This window comes from Carettochelys insculpta, chromosome 3 (assembly GCF_033958435.1).
Source record: "Carettochelys insculpta isolate YL-2023 chromosome 3, ASM3395843v1, whole genome shotgun sequence".
In the NCBI taxonomy this organism is placed as follows: domain Eukaryota; kingdom Metazoa; phylum Chordata; order Testudines; family Carettochelyidae; genus Carettochelys; species Carettochelys insculpta.
Window position 1 is genome coordinate 89,857,366 of NC_134139.1, and position 24,136 is coordinate 89,881,501.

Genomic DNA, 24,136 nt, shown 5'->3' on the forward strand with positions numbered 1-24,136 from the left:
TTCAGACCTGATGCCAAGGATACTTCAGGTTTAAATGTGATCCAGTATGTACTCACCCATTTCATTTTAAGTTAAGAAAAATTGATTTTTTTGTCAGTTGTGCTCCTACTATTCTCCTATTCCTAATTTTATTTTGATAAATGATATATTATTTCAAATATTACAGTAGTACAGTCATTGCAGTGTTTTTTTGAGTCTTCAGACAGGCTTGAAAATATGCTGAGGCTATGTCTACACTTGCCTCATACTTCAAAGGGGGCATGGTAATCAGGTGGATCGGAGATTACTAATGAAGTGCTGCAACGAATATGCAGCACTTCATTAGGTTAATTCTCCCCTGTAGCAACTTCAGAGTGCTGGCATGCTGTGTAACTATGGGCAATTCGAAGTGCCCGTGGCTACACGGAATGCTGGCACTTAGAAGTTTGATACTTTGAAGTTGCTGCAGGGGAAAATTAGCCTAATGAAGTGCTGCATATTCATCACAGCACTTCATTAGTAATCTCCGATCAGCCTGATTACCATGCCCAAGTGTACACACAGCCTGAGAGTGAATGGACGCACTCCCCATTAATCCAACTGTCAGCATTAATTTTTCTTGTTCATTGATAATGTAGGAGGATGTAGGAGGGAAAAGATTGGAAGTGAAACTCTCAAGGGAGAACTGGAGATGGCTAAAGGGAAGAAGACACAGAAAGGGGAAAAGAGAGAGACACAAAGACAATTAAGTGGTAGGAAAGGAAGGATGAGGAGGAAAAGGAAATAAATGGTAGAAATAATGATGATCCTAAAGGTGAAATTATTTTCCCAGTAAATAATTCTGTATGTGACAACAAGACACTCTGGATAACATTTTCAAAGGCACCTAAATTACATTTTTGAAAGTCATGGAGATACTTAGGTCAGATTTTTTATTGTATGCATCTGCCTAAAGACACAGATAGGTGTGTAGGTATTTTGAAAACCCCATTTGGTACTGAAATCCCATGGTATTGAAAATGTTACTCTTTAATTTTTTTAACAAATAAATAACAGCTAATGGTCAAAGCCTACCTCAGGGGTCTGCAACCTGTTGCTCCAGAGCTGCATATCGCTTTTTAAACCACTTCTTTGTGGCTCATGATGCTATAATTGCAAAGTTAAAAACAAAAAACAAAATGAAAACTCACCTGATTATTTTCAATAATCAGTGAATGCCTAAAAGCCAAACAATGAACAAATCATATCTCAATTGCAAATGATGTGATCTCAAAACATTGGATAACTCCCGCTAGCGTCCTCTAAAGAGAGAGAAGTTTCAGGAGTGAAAGTCAGGAAGACAGTGGTACAAACACACATAAAGGGTGAGGAAATAGAATATGTAAAAAGTTTGTAAATTCCTGCAGTAAACTTGTGTTGCATAACAAATGTTTGTGCGCTATTCTTTAAATAGAGGTTACAAAAAGTATGGTTTGATGTTATTTATTAAGAACCATCTCGTATTCATATTCACTCTGCCTCTTGAATTGTTGAGTTTTTTTTACCAAATTGAGGAAAAATGGCTCTTCTTGCTATTTTGGTTGCTGACCCCTAGCCTACCTCAATTTTTATGGAAACACTCCATTGACAGAAGTGGGAGTTCTTCTGTGCTTAGGTGGTAGTATGTAGTCCTAAACAAATGACTCAGCCCATGTGTGAAAGGAAACATCCTTACTCAAGAACAGTGACACAGACGTAGCCGTGTTAGTCTGTATTCTATCAAAACAAAAAAGCAGTCATGTAGCACCTTAAAGACTAACAAAATAATTTATTAGGTGATGAGTTTTCGTGGGACAGACCTACTTCAAGAACAGGGATTCTCGAATGTCATTGCACTGACAACAAACATAACTACATGACCCCACGAGGGTGGACCAAAACCAAAGCCCCATCACCCTAGGTGCACGGGGCCAAAGTGGAAACCCAGTCAGGTGGGGCTCAGACTTCAGCTCTAGTCTTGGACAGTGGGGGATATTTGGGCATATGAGGTGTAGAATCACGTCACAAATCAGGTTCTGAAGGTGTTCTCTCAAACTCCACGATGAAGGTGTTGGTTTTAGTCATATGGTTTTTCAGCATTCAGTTAAAAAGTTAGCCAACATGCTGGAATAAGATGAGATATATGCAATAGTCCTGGGTCCTCTTCTTCCTCTTTTCCAGTGCCAATAAGGCTTTCAACTCTGTGCTTAACCTCCTCCTTCTGATGTGTTGATTAGAAGTGAAAAAGTAGTTGTACTGCAACACACTGTGTGTCATATACAAATAACACCTTGGGTCCAGGAAACACAATTTATCAGCTAGTGTTTACCCACCTATATATAGTCAGATAATTTAAATGTGTTGCGATGTGATAATAGGTCAGTGCTGGTAGGTGAGGAGATTTGTCACCTTAAGGAAATTAGTTTTCCCTTTGTTTCAAGACCTGCCTTTGTGACACCTCTCTGTTCCAGACAGGATAATGTATAGTCATCTCTAGTGGCGTTAGCATTTTTCCAACACTGAAATAACATAGTGCACCTTTTTTTTTTTTTTTTTTGGTAAACTAAAAGTGTCTGTGCTACAGGCTCACCTGTCACATGTCATCAACCTGTGTGAAAAGTGAGTTAGATGTTTAAAAAAATATGGTAGCGCATGAACGTGCAGTGGTCTATGAAAATATAATAGCTCATTGTTGTCTGCTCTGGTTAATATTATTATTAATATTCATGATTCAATAAACGCAATGCTTTGCAGCTATTTTAAATAATAGTGTCAAAAAAAGACTACACTCATCCCTCATTAAATGAGTACTTTTCTTATGGGTACTCACTTAAACGAGGGACACACATACTTACCTTTGTTCACTGGATGAGTGAACTCCCCCCACTATTACAAGCCTTACCCCTGCCCTGCAGCCCCAACCTGCCACAGCCCGACACCCCCCGCTGGACCTGCACACCTAAACCACCTCAACCATAACCTGCCCACCAGCTCCCAGACCCCATACCACTGCAGCTTTAACCCCCCACTTGCCCCAAGGACCCAACCTGCAGCAGCCTGAACCCCACCCCGCCCGTCCACCCACCCCCCATGGATCGAACCCGCCACCAGGTTTTAACCCTCCCTTCCACATGGCCCCGAACTGCCCCCAGCCTTTAACTCCCACCCCCCAACCCAAGGTTCACTTACCTTTCAAAAGCAGTGCCACCTGCTGCCACTCTGAGCACTTGGAACCAATCAGAGACTTTTATGTGTACTTTAATGGTAATTTAGCATCCCTCTTATGAGTTTTCGCCTATGAGCAGAAAGTTTGGGAACGAATTGTGCTTGTATAGCGAGGGATGAGTGTAATGGATCCAAAAATGTTAAATTATCTAGAATGTAAACTATACAAATCAGTTTTTGAGGAGAATTCTCAAATGCTTGATTGAAGATAAATTTTTGAGGAGAACTTAGACATGTCCTATAGGGTTTGGAAAAGAATATTACAGTAATGAAGAGTGATATGAAAATGGATTAAACTAGAAAACAAAAATTCATAGCACTCTCTGAACGTCCACATACAAAATAAGCTGCAGCAATTGTAGTTACCAAAATGAGACATTACATACAGTGTATTTTGCTCTTTAAATAAGAGTGTGTGTGCTCTCTAGTTCCACTGTGTGTGTGTTCTTTCACTTCTTGAACTTGGCTCCTCTCCTTAGCAAGGATTGAATAGGCTCTGTTAGACATCTTGTGATTGGCTCCTTTTCAACTGAGTTAAAAACAGAAGTAGTTGTAATATCTTCAGATATCACAACTTGTGAATGGAAAATGATACAGTGTAGTAGATTATTATTTTATTTCTCACATAATGAAGGAGAAGATCTGCACCATGTTGATATCTTAAATTATCATCACTAAGAATCTGAGTTAGCACCATTCATCTCAGTTAGGTGTTATTGTTACATACTCTGTGTAGACTTGAGTGGCTCTTATTAGTTGCACTTGGTTTATGTATTTGAGCTTTTCAATCCTACCACAACAGTTGAAGAGGTGATTTAAGAAAAAAATGGAAGCTGAGATTCTGTAGAACAAGACAGAAGGTTCAGAGAGGCACCAGTAGGATATATAGACGTTACCTGTTTCCAAGCTCTGCATCCAGACATATAGCTAATGATCTGTCATACATTAGCTGTTCTTTCCATTGCGTTTCTATTATACAACTTCCCCAAGAGATTGTACATCATTACACACAATATGATCATTAACATTGTCAGTGCAGTCAAGACAGCTCTCCAGCAGTGCACCAATAAAGGCCTGATGAAGAAAAATGCCTGTCAGCGTGTTGCCTCTATATGTGTGTGTGTGTACATGTTTGTGCTGAGATCAGGGAGAAAATAAGAGAAGCCCTAGCAGTTCACAATGGAGGCTTAGAACAATAATAATGCGCCTACATCCTGAAAAGTAACACACAGAGTATTGAACAATAGGCATGCTGGGGATGATATTACTGCTGCATTTACTACGTGCTGATGAGGAATGTCATCAGGTCTGCAAAAGAAATGACTTGCACACCAGTCATGCTGGTTAATGCATGAAGATAGTGAGATGTAGGATCAGCTCTTTTGGAAGCACTGTTTGTTTAGGGATCCAACCTGCTTGCTTTTGGGAGTGGTTTCAGTGCCTATTGAAGATAGACCCATGCAAGGAGATTTATAATATAAGTCCTTTATAATGGTCAAATTGGCTGAGTGAATTCTTGATGCCAATTTAACAAGGAATGCCAGCAACCCCAGTAGTTAGAGACAGCTGGGAAACAACGGTTATATGGAATGGCATATTTTGGCTCCTTTTGCCTTGGCTTGAGGTTATGTACCATTCAGTGTTTCTTCCGTGAACATGGACTTAACTAATGCCTAAGATGGGAAGATGCAAGGAAAGGAGAGGATAGAGCTATTAGCTGTTTTTACATGCTTGTATAGTGCCTAGCACAATGGGTCTTCAAATGCAATCTAACGTTTGTATTAGGATAAGGCACAGAAAACCTGATTGCATTTGAAGACCCATTGTGCTAGGCACTATACAAGCATGTAAAAACAGCTAATAGCTCTATCCTCTCCTTTCCTTGCATCTTCCCATCTTAGGCATTAGAAGCCATTCCATTCCATTCCATACAAACGTTAAACAACCACAATAGCAAGTTGCAACAAATCAAGTAAATGGAGGGAAAACCAGGAAGATGGGGCAGAGTTTGGAAAGAATGTGATTAGTGAGCAGTAGACACAAGGCGTGGCTGGGTGGAAAGATAACAATGGAGCTCAGGTTAGAAGACTTCTATTGGTTTATAGTTACAAATCGGTAGAGGTGGTAATTGTACTCAGGGCAGCAGGTTTGCAGAAATTTTGGTGGCGCGCAGAATGCCTAGAGCCCGCACCTCTCAACCACTCATACTCTTTTCCCCTACCCTCCTTCACCACCGTCTAAGGCTCCAAGAGGGTGTTTGAGCCGGAGAGTGGCATGGTCTCTGGAAGAGAATTTGGGTGCAGGAAGTGTGTGCAGTGGGGCTCTATAGGGGCTTGGCTGCCAGCGGTTGGTCTTGGATGCTGGAATGGAGTCTGGGTGCTGGCTCTGGCCTTGGGCAGGGGATGGGAGTCCTGGTTTTGGAAGGAGCTTTGGGGGCAGGATGGGAGGTTGTGTGGAGAGGGTGCAGGCTCTGAAAGTAGTGGCGTGCACAAGAGTGCCATGCTTTCCTGGGGGCATCTCCCTCTGGCAGTGGTTCCTGGGGGGCCAGTCTCCAGGTGCTCACAGTCCTCTCAACCATGTTTTCATCCCCTCCACCCTGACCCACCCTACCCCATTGTCCCTGGGCAACTTAAAAACACCTCAGGGACTTCGCTGCCACCACTGGTCTCTGGGGCTGCCAGCATGTGCATCCCTGTGGCTGGGGAAGGATGGGGGTGTCTTCATGCTGCGTGCTGCTCCCAGCAGTTGGAGCAGCACCCAGCATGGAGACACCTGCCCTCACCTCCGCCGGCTGCAGGAATGCACATGCCAGCAGCCCCCAGGGAGCCAGCAACCAGAAGCCACTCTAACCCTGCTGCACTGCCAATGGTGGTGGCTGGGCTCCTTGAGGCATTTTAAATTGCTCAGGGATAGCAGTCAGGGTTGGGGGATCATGCGGGGTGGCTGGAGGTGGAGGGACACACAGGGCAGGGAGATGGTAGGGAGTGGGGTTTGTAAGGCAGCAAATTTTGGTGGCGCCTGGCCCTGAGCCAGGAATATTCCTGATGCTGGGGCATCACTGGCCCATGGAAGTCACTGCCTGTGGCTGCAAGGCATTCAAGCAGTCTTCAAACACAGAGAGAGCTGATTATGCTTCCATACCACATACTGCTGAATATGAAAAGTAAAGATCATGAAAACATTTTGTTTTGTCCCTGGTAGACATGCCCTCGGGGCTGCCTGTGAGTGCAGGGTCAGTGGAGCTGTGTGCTTCCCAAGCGGGAATGTTAATGAATAGATAATTTTCTTGGTCTCTTTAACAAATTACGTAAATCTGCATAGCCAGAAAGAGCTTCCCTCTTAGATGACAAATGAAAAAAAAACAAATACACACCCCAGCCTGAGATTTACTTTATAACAACTCCCCTACTTCCACTCCTTCCTTTGACCTTCCTGTGAATTACCTCAAATTCCTTCTACTAGTAAGTCTTCTGTATCATGGCCTTCTGTATCACTTCGAGTGTTTTTTTCCTAGCAGAAAAGTTGGCCACAACATACAGTGCTCTACTCAAGCATCCCTTCATTCTTAATAGGAACAAGTGAAGGGAGGCAGAGTCTTCAGTTCGGACATAAGACAAGTGCAAAACAATTTTGTTTAAACACAAAACACTTTATCAGGCTATAGTGGGGTACAATGGGGATATAACTGTATGTTCCCACCCTCTTTTGTTTATATGCTAAGCTCCAGCACATCACTTAGTAGCCAAAATTGTGCTTTCCAGAGCATAGTGCTGACTCTTAGTCAAAGCACTCTAGCAGTCCCAGAGGATAGCAGAAAGTGGTCCTAGTCAGTAATTTCTGATAATTTCTATTTTATTGAGCTTAGTTTATGTTTTCTTGAGAAGTACAGATTTACACTGACACCAGCCTAACAGCCTATCTGTATCCCACTGAAGTATGTTGTTCCACTTACATCATTTCCATTATCTTTTTGAAATCTTCTGCTATTAGAGAAATTTATATATTCTATGTCAGGTAACGTGCATTAGCACTGATTATTGGGCAGGTGTCACCCACAAGTTCAGGGTCTAACTGATCATCATATTTGCGGTCAGCAAGTAATATTTTGCGAGGTCAGGACTGTAGAAACCCTAAGGGCTTTTTGCTTTCCTCTACAGCATGGGGCCTGGGTCAGTTGCTGGTTTGAATGAGAGTAAATTATGGATTCTGTTTAACCTGAAGTCTTTAAATCAAGATTTGAAGACTTCATTAACTCAGACAGAGCTTATGGGCTTATTAGAAGAGCAGGTGGATGAGGTTCTCTGGCTTGCAATAAGTAGATAATCATGATGGTGCTTTCTTGCCTTAAATTCTGAGTCTGTTGTACAATCACAAATTGCCACTGGTAAATGGTAACCACTTTCATGTATTTGTTTCTCCTCTCCTGATCTCATTATGCACTTACTGAACTTAAATACAAATGTTTAAAGTATCTGTAAGTACAAAACCCAAAGTTTACTGTAAATGAAAAGTTCTCATGGACCAAAAAGTTCCTCTGAATGCAAATAGCATATGTGAGGCAAATCACTTTTGATTTTTGTTTTGGCAAACCTTTTGATAAAGAAGCAAGGGTTGAATATCAAAACAGCATCATCCGTGGTTTAGAAATTAGTTTCCAGAAATAGCTCCTAAGTATCTCTCACTCTATGGAAATTTATATTTTAACATTGCTATCGTTCCCTTAGCTGTAGTTTGCATGTGTTGTTAGACATAGACATAATCATTTTGACCAGAAGTTGCTGATTTTTTTTTCCTGTTTCCAGGGAAACAAGTTATATGCATTTTTGGAAAGTTATCAGTTGCAATCGTCTGAGCAGAGGTACAGGCCTGCAAAATGTTCGGTTCAAAATGTTAGATCATTTAACATATAATTGAGAATGATTAAATAGCAGACCCAAAAAATCAGTTTTAATTGGTGGGAATGCTGTCTGTTACTTTTAAGAGTGAACTTAAAATTACTTTGCACATAAAAATGTTAAGACTACAATTGCAATTATGTTTTGTACCTTGAGGTCAACTTTTTCAAACCTGTGTGCCTAAACTTTGATTCCCACATGCATACTTAAATACCTAAATAAAAATTGGTCTGCACCTCCCATTGGCTTCAATAGTATTAGTGATACCCAGACCTTAAGTCTTTTGGACTGCATTGATCTGACCCTAGTAGCAATGTCTCTGCCATAAAAGTAATTAATTCTAATTTGTACATATAAAATACATGGCAGGATATGGTGAGAGTTTCATTTAACTTGCTGACCACATACCTGGAAGTAGATATCTGCAGCACGACTGGGATCCCACGGGGCCTGGTGCCAAAATTGCAGGAATGAGATACAAATTCAAATGTGAGAGTGGATGTTGCGTTGTGGGATAGGAATGCAAATAAAAATGGGCTCTACTTGGAAGTATAAAATTAAAGCCATAGGATGTTACAATATTTAAAAGTTATTTAAGTGTTAACAGAGATGGCTCAAGGAAAGGATTCTGTTAGAGCAGTGAAACTTGAGTTGTTCTGACAGAATTGGAGTAATTAAGGATCAAAACAATGCCAGCAGTTACAGTGCACAGCTATAAAAGAAGAGGCATTATTAGACTGGGTCTTCATATTTGTCTAGAATCAAATTTGTACTTACTTCCATGCAAAACAAAGTCTTCCCTAGGAGACTTCAGCAGAGCAAGAGCACACTTGTATAATGGCCACCCTGTAAGGATAGTGCTATTTAATGAGCAACAAAAGATCTTGGGGCACCTTATAGACTAACAGATATTTTGGAGCATAAGCTTTCGTGGGCAAAGACCCGCTTCAGATGAAGCGGGTCTTTGCCCACGAAAGCTTATGCTCTAAAATATCTGTTAGTCTATAAGGTGCCCCAAGACCTTTTGCTGTTCTCGAAGTTACAGACTAACACGGCTACCTCTCTGATACTTGTCTCTATTTAATGAGGGAACTGGAGAGAACATCTTTGATGAGTCTGCTTTGTGTGCTGCACCACAGCTACATCTGCTGGCAGGAGATAATAAGCACACTTAAAATTACATTTTTACAAACATTTTACTTTCTTGGACTTTTTTATATGTTTACACAGACATTTCACACACAATTACCTTTAGTACTTTTGTGTTTTGTAGCAACTTACCTTAGCAAGCTTTGTAGCAATGGTAGGATAGTACTAGTTCTGTATTGACAAGTTTTCTGTATTTTTTGAATAACTACCAAAGAACCTTGATCAGCACCATTTTTTCTTTAGAATGCGTTGCCAGAGGTATTAACCTGTGTGATGGGTACAGGTGTCTGTTAGTGTCAAGTTTATGACCACTTAATGTAATGCATCATCTACAGAAAAGGCCAGAATTTAGACTAATGAAAAATCTAGCACATTGACTTCTCCTGTCTTTTATAGTATAATTTTTCCTATAATTTGGTTTTATTAATGTGTTCATGTAGTTGAGAAGCAGCTGTGAAGCATGACTCTGCAGCTTGGCTGGTGATGTTTCTTTACTAGTTTTGAAACAATTATGGGCTGAACATATATTGTTATAGTCCTAAGACTGCACATGAGCAAAGCTTGTGTCTCCTGTAGGAGAAACCACAAAATAGTTGTTGACTGTTTGTAATTTTGCAAGTCGATGTGGTGGCTCCAGTCACCAGATGTGGACCGGCAGTCAGCCATGCCCATGTTAAAATTTTGTCCCTGTCTTTAGGGCTTCCTTTACTGGAGGTAGATTCCTTTATTGGAGGTAGAAAAGTGTGTGCAAGGTAACTCAAATAGTGTAGCTAGGAGTTAAGACTGATTTCTCTGGCCCACTGTTGCTACCAGCTAGGACTTTTTCCAGTTTTTGAGACCTTCACAGGGCCTCTCTATAACCTCCTGCTCTTGTAACCAGAGCATATCCCATCATTTTCCTTACTCCCAAGGAACTGGATTTTCCTTTATATTGTATAGTTGAGATCATGTGAGCCAATAGTTAGGTGCTGACCTAGCTGCCTTCCATATAGTAATTCAGAAGAAGAGAAGCCATAGAAGACTGTAGAATGTCTCTGATGGCAAAACAATGGGAGGGTAACATCTTATCCAAGTTCCAAGACATGATAGTTATACATTTTGACTAGTGCTACACTCACCCCTAGTGCCGGCAGCTTGATGCAAATGAGCAGTCTCAAATTCAAAATGGGTGCTCATTTGCATATTAATAGCAGCAAGCAAGTAATGAAGATGTGGCTCTGCCGGCAAAACCCTCTCTGTCGCCAGCCCTTTATGTCTGGAAAAAATCAGGGATAAGGGGCTGCCGACAAAGGGGTTTTTGCCAGGAGAACCACATCTTCATTGCTTCTTTTCCACCATGAATATGCAAATAAGCTGCTCAAATATGGAAATGAACACCTGTTTTGAATTTTCGAGACTGCTCATTTGCATCAAGCTGGCGGCACTAGGGTGAGTGTAGCACTAGCCTTTCAAAGTGTTCCTTTCAATATGTGGTTAAGCCCTTGTACCAACCTGTCAAGCTGGCAATCCAAGGTTCTTAACAAGTAGTGCTTCAGAAGGGCCAATGCCTCCTGCATTAGCTATGATGTTAAATATAGATTTTGCAGAAGAGTGCAGAGGAGAAAAAAACATAGTTCACCTTAAATCAATTTAATGTCCCCCCTACTTTCATGACCAAAAAACAGAACGGAACATTCAGGTAGTTTTTGTCAGGAATTTTTAGATGCTAGTTTGTCAAAACCCAAACTTTTCATGAGAAAGGGACAATTTAAATTAATTTCCCAACTCAAAAATGTTGAGGGGGGCAGTTCCGAAGATGTCAATTTTGCATTTTGACATTTCCTAAATGAAAAAGTACATTTCAGTTCTAAACAACTTCCTTAATTAAATTTATAGTGAGGTCAAAACTGCAACTAACCATTCTGAAATGGTGATGAACTGTTTTGATTGATCTGAACTGATTTCTTTTTCTTGTTTTAGTTTGCAGAAGTTTGAGATTTTTTTAATCCTGATTCAGGATATGATATATTTTGGAATCTCAGATATTTTCGTGGGATAAGAAAGTCATTTTCCACCCAGCTCTCTAAATTATTCTCTAATTCTACAACTAGTTCAACCACAACACCCACTTTTTATTGTTCCTAAGCCACGTTCCAAATCTGTATCTAAAACGAACTTTCAGTATGTATTATATGTTTTTGAGGGATGTTAACTGAGAATGCTTAACCAGTTAACCACGTTACCTGAAGTCCTGCTGCAGCCAGGTCCTGCTACAGGCAGGGATACTCCATCCCAGCGTGTCTGGCCACTGCCAAAGTCACTGGCCACTTTGCCCTTCTGCTTCAGCTGGGGAAGGCCTGTGGGCCAGGAGTTTGAGATTTCCGGAGTAGGTAACCACTCAGCATGACAGTAACCCTCATGCTTATTAGTTAACTGTATAACATCCCTGATGTCCATTAGTTCAAACTAACTAAGGCAGGTGGGGAGTGTGTAGTGAGCTGTGCTGTAGTACCTTAGACTAGCCCTGATCTAGTAAATCTCCTAAGCAATATGCTTAACTTCAAGTGAATCATTCAATTAAAACTCTCATAGAAGCATAGAACTGAAATGAAACTAGAGATGTCATCAAGTCCAGTCTCCTACACTCATGGCAGGACCAAGCACCATCTAGACCAGTGTTTCTTAAACTTTTGAGACTATGGAATACTAAACAATAATATTTTTATGTGGAAAACCCATGAAAATTGTCTTCAAAAAAATGGTCAGACCAAACACAACCCAAACAGCAACATTTAAAGCAAAACCAAAATGAAGGCATTTAATCAGCTATCATAGCAATGAAGAAGTAACACTGTATTCTGTTTTAATAACAGAAAATTTATACCAGCAGTTTATTTTTCCAGCGAGTTGTTCAGGAACACCAGTGTTCCGCCGAACACAGTTGAAGAAACACTGATCAAGACCATCCCTGACAGGTGCTCTCAGAGTGAAAGTAACTTAATTCTTACAGGGAACTGTTGTATTGTACTCCCTGGTGGAGCTCAAGGCAGAGGGCTAGGGTGCGTGTCAGTTTGGGGGCTCAGGGCAGGGGGCTGGGAGAGTGGAGGATACAGGCCTGCTGACGCGAGGGGCAGCTGCCCTAGGGCCCAGCTTTCCTGGTTACTGCTGCTATGGCAGTGGCAGCTGTGGGCGTCCTGAGCCCTTTAAATCATTGCTAGAGTGCCGTGCAGGATGTTCTGGGTGGTGTTGAGGGCTGGTTGCCTCCAGCCCCATCTCTTCTGCCCAAGGCCCCACCCCTTCCAGCAGCACAGAGCCGCCCGCCCTCATCTTGCCTAGGGCCCTGGCAAGTCTGTCAGCCCCACTTGGGGAGATGAGTTTGGGAGTGGAGGAGGGGTAAAGTGCTGAAGCCCCTCCTTCAAGATTCCTACCAGGATCCTGCTTGCTGTACCCTTTCCCATCACTGTCAGGGAGTCGGGGAGAGGGGATCAAGTGCACAATGTGGGTCATTTGCTCCTCTGCCCCTCCTATCACCAGCCAGGAGGGAGAGGAATGCATGCGTTCCATGTACTTTGCTCTCGCTCCCTTGCAGGGATAGAAGGGGAGCAGCAAGCAGTGCCCTGCAGAAATGAGTGGCGAGGGGGAGCTTCAGCCTCCCAGCCCTCCCTAAATTATGCTGTGGGGCAGCTTGGGGCTGGAGCAATCCCAGACCAGTGGGCTGCACACTCCCAGCCAGCCCCTTTAACCTGCTCTGCTGGCTACTGCTGAGCTTATCAACCTTCAGCGGAGCACAGAAGCCCGCTGTGCCTTCTCTTCCCATAGTGGAGTGCCCAGCCGGCGCTTCCTGGGGCAGACCGCCTTACTTTCACATCTGCCTGCTCTTAAAAATCCCCAGTGCTGGATGTTCCACAACCTCCCTGGGGAATTTATTCCAGTGCTTAACCACCCTGAAGTTCTTCCTACTGTCCAGCCTTAGCCTCCCTGCAATTTAAGCCCATTGCATTTGGAATTTTAATTCCTCCCGCTTGTAACAACGCTTTAGGTACTTGAAAGCTGTTATCATGTCCACTCTGATTTCTCTCTTTCAAACTAAACGAACCCAGTCTTTTCAATCTTCCCTCACAGACCACATTTTCTAGACCTTTGATCATTTTTGTTTCCCTTCTTTGGCATTTTTCCAGTTTGTCCACATCTTCTCTGAAATGTGGCACCCAGAACTGGACACACTGCTCCAGTGGAGGCCTTGAGACCTTAGTCCACTTCTTTCCAGGTCTGTGAACCTGTGGTGACATAGCGATTATCCCCACCAGGGTTACCAAGATGACAAAATGCATAATGGATTCTTTTTTTAAACTAGTTATCTAAGTATTTATATTCTAAAATTTTATTTTAAAGGGTTCTGAGCTCAATTCTCTTATTGGCTACATTGGAGTAAGTGCCATTAAAGACAATGGGAATTGTGTCTATGTATCAGAGTAAAATTTGGCTCACTGTGAGGATATTTTATCATTACTATCATGCATTATTGTGATACTAAATACTTTGAAAACTTGAAACAGAAGATTAGTACCTTACAGAATGGGGCCAAATTCTGCAATGTTATTCCTTTGGCATTACCTCATATCGTACCTCTTCAATTAAACTAAGCTATAGTACGCAATTTTTTTTTAAAGTGAAACACTTAAACTGATTTGTTGGAACTAACATGACTTGCTGAATATATCTGACCAGTCACTTTACTTTCTTTTATCTCTCTTTAAATTACAAGCATTTGGGAGCAGAAACCTGTTTTCTTACATGCCTTCACAGCACAGGGATTCTCAACATACTTACCATTGTAGGCTACCTATGTGGCCCACAAGTATCAGAGGGATGGTTGAGTTAGTCTCTATCTTCGAAAGTAACAAGAAGACCTGTGACACCGGTTAGTCTATAAGGTGCCACAGGTGGTCTTGTTGCATATGTAGCCCACAGTGTATCACATAGGCCACATCAAGCACTACCAGTATGGCCCTGAGGATGTCACATAGACCATATCTGTGGGCTGACCGAGCTGCAAGCAGCCCCTGGGCTGTGGGTTCAGAACTGTGGCTTAGTGTCATGTGCACGTAGCTCCTTGGTCAGTTTAAAGGCCGGTATAGACCAGGACCGGTTTTCAAGAGGAAATACTTTCCCTCTCATTTTGAAAGTGTCCTCCAGGGTCCATCCATCAAAGCATGCTACTTACTCCATTCTTTTTTCTCCTGACACCTTGGAAAGCTTGCTTGACTCAAAGTCTGACACCCATGTGGCAGACTGCCAGGCTGCCCCGTTTAAGCTTCCTCTTATACTGTACTCAACATAAATACTTAACCAGAAATAGTCACATGGTGACAATTGAGTAGAATTATTAGTTCTAGAAGAGATTATTACATCAGAAGAGAGCTCTGTTACATAAGAGACCTTGTGTCTTGAGCCAGCATGTGGAAAAAAGAACCTTTGTATATGTAATTGTAAGCTAATTCCAAGCAGCATCACAAATCAGTTATTGCAAGTGACCATATGTGATGATGACAAATTCTCTATGAGCTTTGATTCTAGTTCCCTAACAATTGCAATAGTTACAATATGTCACCAGCATAACACACTAGAGAGAATGTTTAATACTTAGGAAGTTTTCCAGCCATTATGGTTGAGTTGTGGTCACATATTTTACATTAGAATAAGCAATATATTTTTGTTTTAATTAAAGGTAAACCCAGGGCAGCTGGCAGACTTAGCCAGGTTCTGGAGCAAGGTGTATGTGTGTGTGTGTCGCAGGGGCTGTCTCCATGCCCTCAGAAAGGGCAGGGCCCCAGATGAAAAGGATATGTTTGGGGGTCAGTCTCCCCTATCCTGTTTTTTAGCACTGCACAGTGCATGCAGCCTGTGGTTCCACAGCAGCTGATGTAGTGGGGGTGGCAGCCAGGAGCCCCAGGCCTTCTTAAATCGCTGGGCCTAGGGACAGCTTCCCCTTCCCTTCCCCTACCTTGGTGGGCCTGAGTGCAGTTACAGCATTTGGTAATTGTCAAACATAAACTGAATGCCTATATTCTAACGCCAGCTGATTATGATTCTTCTTCTATCGCGAGAAGTGTCCCTACAACTGTAGAGCTGAAATGTAAGATAATTAACAGTACAGTTAAACTGAGTCATTAAAGTCCTTTTGCTTGTGCTGCCTTCAGTAAATCAGTTTTTTTTTCTCTTACCACCTCAGAAATAGAGATGTTCTCTTTCAGCTAGGAAAAAAACAAGGATGATTCATGAAGGATATTTGTGGTGTCATTTTTTCTTGTTGCTTACATATTTATTGTAAGGGAAGCAGGGAGAATTCTGGGGAGAATCACATGGTAATTCATGATAACTAGAGCTTGTCATTTTTGTGACATTCTAATAGAATGTTCTGGTTTTCATTTATCCTATCCTTTGGAATATGTTTACAGTACAAAACCATTGCACAGCTGTTTACAGAACACAGATAATATCATTAAAAACAAAGAAGACATATGTGCCGTTGTTTATTAGTGAAAGCACTTCCATAGATTTGCTGTGTGGCCTAGGATAGGGTGATTTAACCTCTGTATCTCCATTTATCCATATGTAGAACAGCAGTAATATTTTCCCTCTATAGGACTCAGGTGTCCACTTGAATTTTAGAAGATCCATGCTTGTAAATACAACATAAAAGTAGCATTAAATATGGCTAAACTTCAAAAAGGAAATAAAATAGAAAGAGACAAGACCTCAGAGAAAGCATTCCTTGCACATTCATAAGGCTACATTTACACAGCAAGCTAGTCATTTGCCTCTTCATGTACACATACTCGCACTAGTTTGCGGAGAGGTACCAGTGTATAAATAGCAGCGTAGCCAGGGCAGCATTGGTAGCATCAGCAGAGGTTGCCATGGCACTATTTATACTCCTGCTAATTAACTGAGATCTAACATGAGTATGTGTACAAGAACTGGGGGTTCACACTGCAAGCTTTTAGTATAGATGTACACTAATAGGCACTAAGTTTTAGAGAGCTGAACCAAGCACAAGCATGTATCAGGAAAAGGGCTGAATTTCGACAGTGAAGGAACAATTGCTGTTATCAAAGCAGTGAGTTACTTTGAATACAGTGATCCTTTTTTCTTATTACTTTTGTTTCATTTGAATCCTCACTGAGGTTAAATGGGTACCATTTCTTTTGTCTGATCATATTTCCATATGAAGTACACAAAACCCAAACATGACTATTCTTTATTCTATTAAGTTTTTTTTTGCAATTTATTGATTAAATAATGTAATTCAAGTCTTCTTACTTTTTCTCCGATCTAGTTTTCTTAACAATTTGTTTTATCTTTATAGTATTACCATATATAATTTTAAAAAACAAGGTAGTTTTATTGCTATAGTTTAACATCTCTCTCTTTTTGCTCTCAGGATTTGGCTATAGTACTTGCGCTGCCTGGTTAGAATTTATGTTGCGAGGTGTTGTTGTTTTCAGATATGTGTTGTGAATACTGCCCCCAAGTAAAAATATAGTCCATAAGCTTCCACCATACAACTTCCAAATAGAAGAACACAACAGGATGTTTGCTGTAGGCTTACAGTATGAATTCTATTCTGGTTGATTTTACTGGGGCTCTCTCTGCCACTGACAGCAGAAGAAACTGTAGCAAAGTGCAGTGAAAGCTCTTTTATCCCTCGCTTTGAGGTAATGTTGCTGGTGCCGGTTAACCAAATATGTTGATTGACAGAGTTATACATTGCCAATGGAATACCAATTTTCAAACAATTGTAATAAAATAAAATAAAATACAGGTACTCACCAATGCAGTAGTAGGAGAGTGGTTGGTTTCTTGAAGTACTTAAAAAAAAAAAAATTGTCAGACCAAAAAAAACCAAACTGCACCAGACACAGCAAAAACAAAATTAAGTATTTTAATCCAGTATCATTGCAGTGAAGAAGGAACATTTTATCCTGTTTTAATAACAGAAAATATCTATAATCAGTGTAAACACAGGATTTCAATCCTTCAGGAAGCTGATTTAGGGGTCTGGGACAAATAGATTTAAAAAAAAAAAAGTCAGGGATGGTGCTTGGTCCTGCTGAGAGGGCAGGGGACTGTACTCAATGACCTTTTGAGGTCCCTTCCAGTTCTGTGAGATACGTGTATGTATTTTCCAAACATTCACGGCACACCTGCAAGTTGTTCACAGAACACCAGTGTTCCTTCGGAACATAGTTTAAGAAACACTGCTTAGGTGTATATTGATAAAGTTTTTTATACAGTAGATCATCTTATGACATTACATATCACTATGGACAGAGCCTGACGTACACTTATGATCACTACATATACACACTTAACAAACTATTCTGAATATAGTTTAATCTTTCTTTGCTCATTCAGATGGTTCTTCACCACTCTGGCCGTGTCTACGCTTACTAAAAACTTCAAAGTGGCCATGCTAATGGCCAAATCGAAGAATACTAATGAGGCGCTGAAATGCATATTCAGTGCCTCATTAGCATGCTATCGGTGCCATGTTCGCTCTCCTGCGGCTCATCTACACCAGGGTCCTTTTCGAAAGGACCACACCAACATCGAAATCTCCTTATTCCTATGAGCTCATAGGACTAGCTGCGTGGGAGCAAACCGCAGCACTTTCAAAGTGCTGCAGATGGCAGCATGCTAATGAAGCGCTGAATATGCATTTCAGCGCCTCATTAGTATTCTTCGATTTGGCCATTAGCATGGCCATTTCAAAGTTTTTAGAAAGTGTAGATGTAGTCTCTGTGACCTATGTCACTCCCCAGACTGTGGCTTCCTCATCTGAGCACAGACCTCTAGTTGTACCCCTTTCCACAGTCTCCCCCATTTCAGGGGGACCTACCAGTCTATAGTCGAGCCACTCACCTCAGAGGCCAATTGCAGTCACCAAACTAGTCCCTTGTTCAAGGTACAAACTGCAGTCAATGTTGGCCACTTCTCTCAGCATAAACAGGAGCTAAGGCAGACGGGTGACCTAGGCCCACCCACTACTGTGAGTCCAAACCATCAAACTCTATAACCATCAGTCACTCACTGGTTCTTCTCAAATGCGTCTATTCCCTGGACCACTTCCTCTGTAGCTCCAGCACCTTATCTGCCCTTCCTGCAGGGCTTCAGGATGGCAGCAGACAGCCAGAAGCTCCTGCTGCTCTGCTACTTTGCCCAGGACTGCTCTAGTCATGGTGCTCCTAGGCGGCCAGTTTTATTTCTTAACAATCCAAGGAGTGACTGCCCTCTACTCTGTTGAGCAATCCTACATTTATGGCCCCTTTTGACTCTGATTGGCTGGTGCAACAAGCCGCATCCTGACTGGCTCATTTGGTGAGCCCTTCTTTAATTTCAGGGTTCCTTGTAGGCTCCATCTTGCTTGCTGTAACCCCTCCTCTTCTCCATGTGGGGCAACCACCACACTACACTATGTTTCCTGACTCAAATGGACTTAGGTGAAATTCACCTTTCTGTAGAGGGTCAGGACGAGCTTCATGCACTGATGAAGTGGGAAGGTTGGATTTAAGTGATGCAGATGCCTTGTGCCAGTGCAGAGGAATGAATTTCACGTGTAGATTATACACCACTCCCAAGCATAAATTACTGCAAATATATATATATATATATATATATATACACACAGAGAGAGAGAGAGAGAGAGAGAGAGAACAGACACAGACACATGATCTTTTTGTCTGGCTACATAAGACTTTTACGTTTTTCATTGAACTCAAAGATTCAAATTGCAGCATTCAGGGAATACAGTTGTGTAATACTCATCCTGAGATTTTGTGTCCATTAACCAATATGTTTAATATGTCTATATATTTAGGTTTTTTGTTTGATTATGAAATTAGGAATATCATCGCTAGTGTACAGAATCCAGTGTGATTCAGGGAAAAAGACTGATATTAACACTATGAACCAATTTTCATATTTGGTCACATTTTGATGTACTCTCAAGACATCCATGAAAGAAAATTAGTCTCCATAGTGTGAGAGAACACACTTCAGTGGAAATTGCTTTTAGAACTTTACTCCATTTTCTATAGCAAACCATAGCATGTCTCTCAGGCTATGTCTAGACGAGAGAGATTTGTCAGCAGAAGTTGACAGGTCACTGCCAGACTGCCAAAGTGTATCGAAAGAGCAACCCCCTCTGTTGACAGAGAGCAGCCAGACTGCCCAGCAGCGCTCTCAGCAAAATGGCCTATCGGCAAACATGCAACCGCAAGTAGAGCAGATAGGTTGTCCAGTGTCCCAGAAGCCTTTTCTTTCAACAGATGGGCCCCCAGAATGTTCAGACTGGGTTTTTTGTCAATAGATCTGTCTACAGAGGCATTCTTCCTTGTGGCGAGCGGGGCACGGCTGTCAACAAAAGTGCTTTGTCTGTTGACTTATTGTTGATGGAATGCCTTTGGAAATTTGGACGCTGCATGGGTTTTGTCAACAAAACAGCCATTTTGTTGAAAGCACCCTCTAGCCTAAGACATAGCCTCAGTGAAGTAAAAGGTAAGTCTCTCAACTCTCAGCTATGGCAGGCAAACCTCATGCTGTATTAAGCTGTAACCCTCACAGCTTTTGGACTAACATTCCTTTGGCTTCCTCATTCAGCACCATTGAAAATCAATAGCTATTTTGTCATTGACGTCAATGGAAATCAGATTCGTGCAAACAGACTGACATTTTGCAGTTGCATATATTGTTTGCTTCAAGGGAATAATATGTATCTTCCAGATTTAGGTCTCTGCTTCTTTTGATTTAGAAAAAACAAAACAGACGTTTCTAGTTGTTGCATACATTCTTCTTTGGTTTCTCTGAATCTGAGAAAGGAATAACCTTATAAACAAATTAAACATTTACAATTTATAAAAAATAAATTAGTCTCTTTTGGCATTGCTCAGAGTTAAGAGGTGTGATCTTGCTTCTGATTCAAAATAATCTCCAAAATCATCCTTTGCTATAAATGTAAGGAGGTGTAACTTTACATTCTCAAACTCACATCTAGTAATGGAATCCCTACTGTGACCACAGATTTAGAAATACAAACATCCATATTAAAGCCACCAATGCTACTACAAAGAGGTAAATAATATACCTTGAAGAATTTATCCAGATTGAGAAAGACTTCTTAAATGGTTTGTGATAAATGTCATCTACCCACTCATTCAAAATTGACTGGACTCTCTCTTCTATTTGCATAATGTCCTGTAGCAAATACAACAATTATTTACATGGAAAAGTAACATTAGGAGGGTCTTTACTTATTTGTATATGTCAATGTGATATACCAGCTAGAAAATGGAGGCTTGGAATCATCTAACCACCAGCTCTCTGAAGTGCACCAATATTGTTTGAGAAAGAAACAGGATGGATTGATTTACATCAGAGTAATTTAAATCACTGCTTTTAATCATGTAAATCAGCAAACAGGAAATCCTCAATTTTAAGTGTGTTCTACATTTACAGTAAACTATTTCAATATTTGACAGCACCAGGACCAGGATGTTCCCATATATTAAAATATTCTGGATAATACAGAGGTATACCTAGCAATGTATAACACTAATGAAAAACAAGATTAGATATTAACAAACAAAAATGTATGCAGAATACTTTACCAACAACAGTAGTATTGTACGCTGTAAACATATAATGTATTTGTTGTATTTATTTATATTTACTTTCACTATACTGTACTTACAGAAAACATAAATTTTCATATGGCTAAAATGCTGGTTATTTGAGAGTTCCGGATAATATAGAATGTTGGATATGAAAGAGTTCACTATATTTTTTTTTAGTTATTTTCCAGAGAAAATCTTGATTCTCATTGATCAGGGACCATTAAATATGTAGTTTTGCAACTATATATAATATTCTAAATTTCATACTACTTTTTGCCAACCAACATGATACACTTTATCTGTGAACATTTAAGTAGTTAAATAGTTTAAATTAGATTTATTCAAATTCTTAATTTTTTACATTTATGTTAGAAAATAGTGAATGATGAATCTTTTATGAGAATTAATGTTTTTATTTGTGATTAGTGTCAAGCTGTATTTGAATAGCAATTGAAATTAAATGAAAGTGCAGAAGATAAGCACTTCCAGTTTTGTTTTTTTAATTACATCTACTTTAAATGTGCTGGATACATAAAAATGTTTATCAAAAAGTGAATCAAAATATGTTTTGGATTTAAGCCCGATTTATTAAACAAAGGCAGTACTGCCCTAGTACTTGTAGTTAGTGAATTAAAGTGTTGGTTTCTGATCACCATCTCTTTCATCTCATTCTTAAATAAACAATGAGGAGACCTTTTGTACCTTGAAGACTACTAAGGCATAAGTTTTTGGGAGTAAAACACACTGAAACATCTCACACCTGGTTTTTATATAGGCTATATCTACACAGGCAGCTTATGTCAACAGAAGTCACTGTTGACAGAGGGATCTCGACAGAATCTCTGTTGACAGATTGCATCTACACACAAAAGTGGCTTGGAACAGGAAGCCCGTTATTCAGCGGGAGTGTCCACATGTGCCATCAGCTCTCTCAACACAACCGGACCCTCTGTTGACAGAACAGGCACTGTGACCCAGAAGACAGGCTCTCACGGAGGGAAAGCCCTTCCTGGAGCACTGGTCCTGTGTGCCCTTAAACGCGCCCCCCACCCCCGACTCATACTTCTTGCCCACGCTGAGGCTTGCCTACCTCCTTGAGAGAGCCAGCAGGCTGCCCACTCTGCTCTTAGAATATGTGGAGTGGTACATGCTTGCCTTTTTTAAGAATAGCTCTAAATTTCTCTATGCTCACCAAGAGCTGCATGTTCTAACTGGTATGACAGCAATAATTTTGAGATTTGGTGGAAGGCAGTAAAAATAACATTCCTGCAGTAAAGATAACATTCCTCTGTGATTCTCTTGACAAATCTAAAACCTTTGAATTCAGGATAGGGCCACCTCTCTCATCTGTAGGCTATATAAAATTGAGGTCTGATTCGAATGTAAGGCGTATGAATACTGTACTTTGCTGTACTATTTCAGAGTATCTAACCTCATTTGACAGGGAACTGAATGTAAGAAATTGTTACTGATACAAGTACTAAAATAGAAAACTAATCATCTTTAGAATCTGGATTTTGTATTACGAATATCAACCCTTAAAGAGAACGTTCCTTTGAAAAGATTACATTCTAGGATTCAGGTAGATGCTCTACCCTGACCCTTCTTCCATTCATTTTATTATGGATGGACTGTTAAGTGCTCTCTGTAATACTGTGATCCCAATTTTTATGTGACATCAGTAAACATGGTCCATTAAAAAGACATTATTTAATGAAAGATGCTCATAGATCCTCTTTTTCCACCTAATGTGGGATCATTAGGTTGAGATAAAAAATAAGTCATCTGTAGCTATTAGAAATCATGTAAGTCAGTAAGGTAGAGAGGACTCTCAGAAAGAAATCTGATAGCAAGAGGTGGAACAGTCACAACAATATATTTGGTATGAAAAACAGCATCAGGTTTTGCAATATCAATAATAAAAAAAAAGTTCAGTTGTCATGTTTTACTAGGGATGGGATGTTTTACTAGAGAATGCGATACAAGTTATTCAAGTAGGTTAGGGTTAGACAGTATGTTAGAGAGGGGCCTGTGATGGTGAAAGGAGCAGTGAAATGTACAATACAGTGTACTGGGTTCAATTTACTAGATTTAATTGAAGATCATTGCAGTTGAACTATATGCCCTGATATTGCTATCAATAATAAAAGAAAGGGTAATTTCAAACATTGTGTAACTCAGTACATTGCACATTAGCTTTTCTTAAATTAATTTTGATTCTAGGCTATTGGCATGTATTGTAGGAATCTGGAGAGTAAAGATAATTGGGTAATGTGAGTTAACAAGAAAGGTTTTATTAGGTGCGGTTCTGTCAGAAGAGCACTGACTTTTAAATGAGACGAACAGGGTTTAGATATAAAATAGAAAGCATACTAGTCACTTTAAACAAGCAAGTAAAGATATGGGGCCTAATTCTTGAATCTGATATGAATGATCCAAAGGGGGTGTAGGGTTGACCAGAACCCTGTATATTTCCTCAGCATGGGACAATCACCAGTTAGCATGTATGGGGTCTCTCTGGCTTACAGGGCTAGTGCCTAGAACACAACAGTACTACAGGGATCCCCAGCTGTTCAACAAACTTTCTGGGCTATTGTCAGCTAAATGCAAATCAGAGCAATGCTGAGCTTGCTGTCAATTACTTTGGGGATTGAACTGAGTCCCTTGTCAAGCATAGGTGGGCTGGAGCAGAGAATTGGGCTCATAATCCCTGAAAGGTACTGACTTGTCCCCAGACCCTGAAGGACCCACTGCTGTAACCAGACTCTCCAGAAGCAATTTCAGTTTCCAGTTGTAGGGAAAACCACACACCTCTTATCCCCCCACTAGTTCCTCAGTCAGCCCTGAGATATAGCTGCCAGGCAACCTTGAGAGTTGATGAATTGAGTTTGCATTCAGTGTCTTGTCCTTGATTACCAGTTCCTGCCACTTCCTAAAAAGCTGACTAAAATATTCCCTTCAGATTAGCCTTTTCCTTTGCTTTCCAGTTGTGGCTGTACTTCAGTGGTGCTGTATAAAACAGTGTAGAATGAAAAGTACTATGTATACATTTTCTATAGTGAGAAGCCTTTTCTAAAGATATAGGACATAGCTACTATTCTGCAAAATTTGACGTTCGATTATACTAGTGGTTGTCAATTTTTTTTTAAATTTGGGGAACCCTAAAAGGTTTTGTTTTAAAAAAGTTTTCGAATGGTAGTGCAAACTCTTTTGGAA

The 24,136-nt window shown here is 40.6% G+C and overlaps 1 protein-coding gene across 3 annotated transcripts in view; it reads left to right on the forward strand.

Moving 5' to 3' along the window:
• Positions 1-24,136, forward strand: part of TMEM242 (transmembrane protein 242) — a 55,922-nt gene that overhangs the window by 26,866 nt on the left and 4,920 nt on the right. The gene's annotated exons all lie outside the window — the stretch shown is intronic.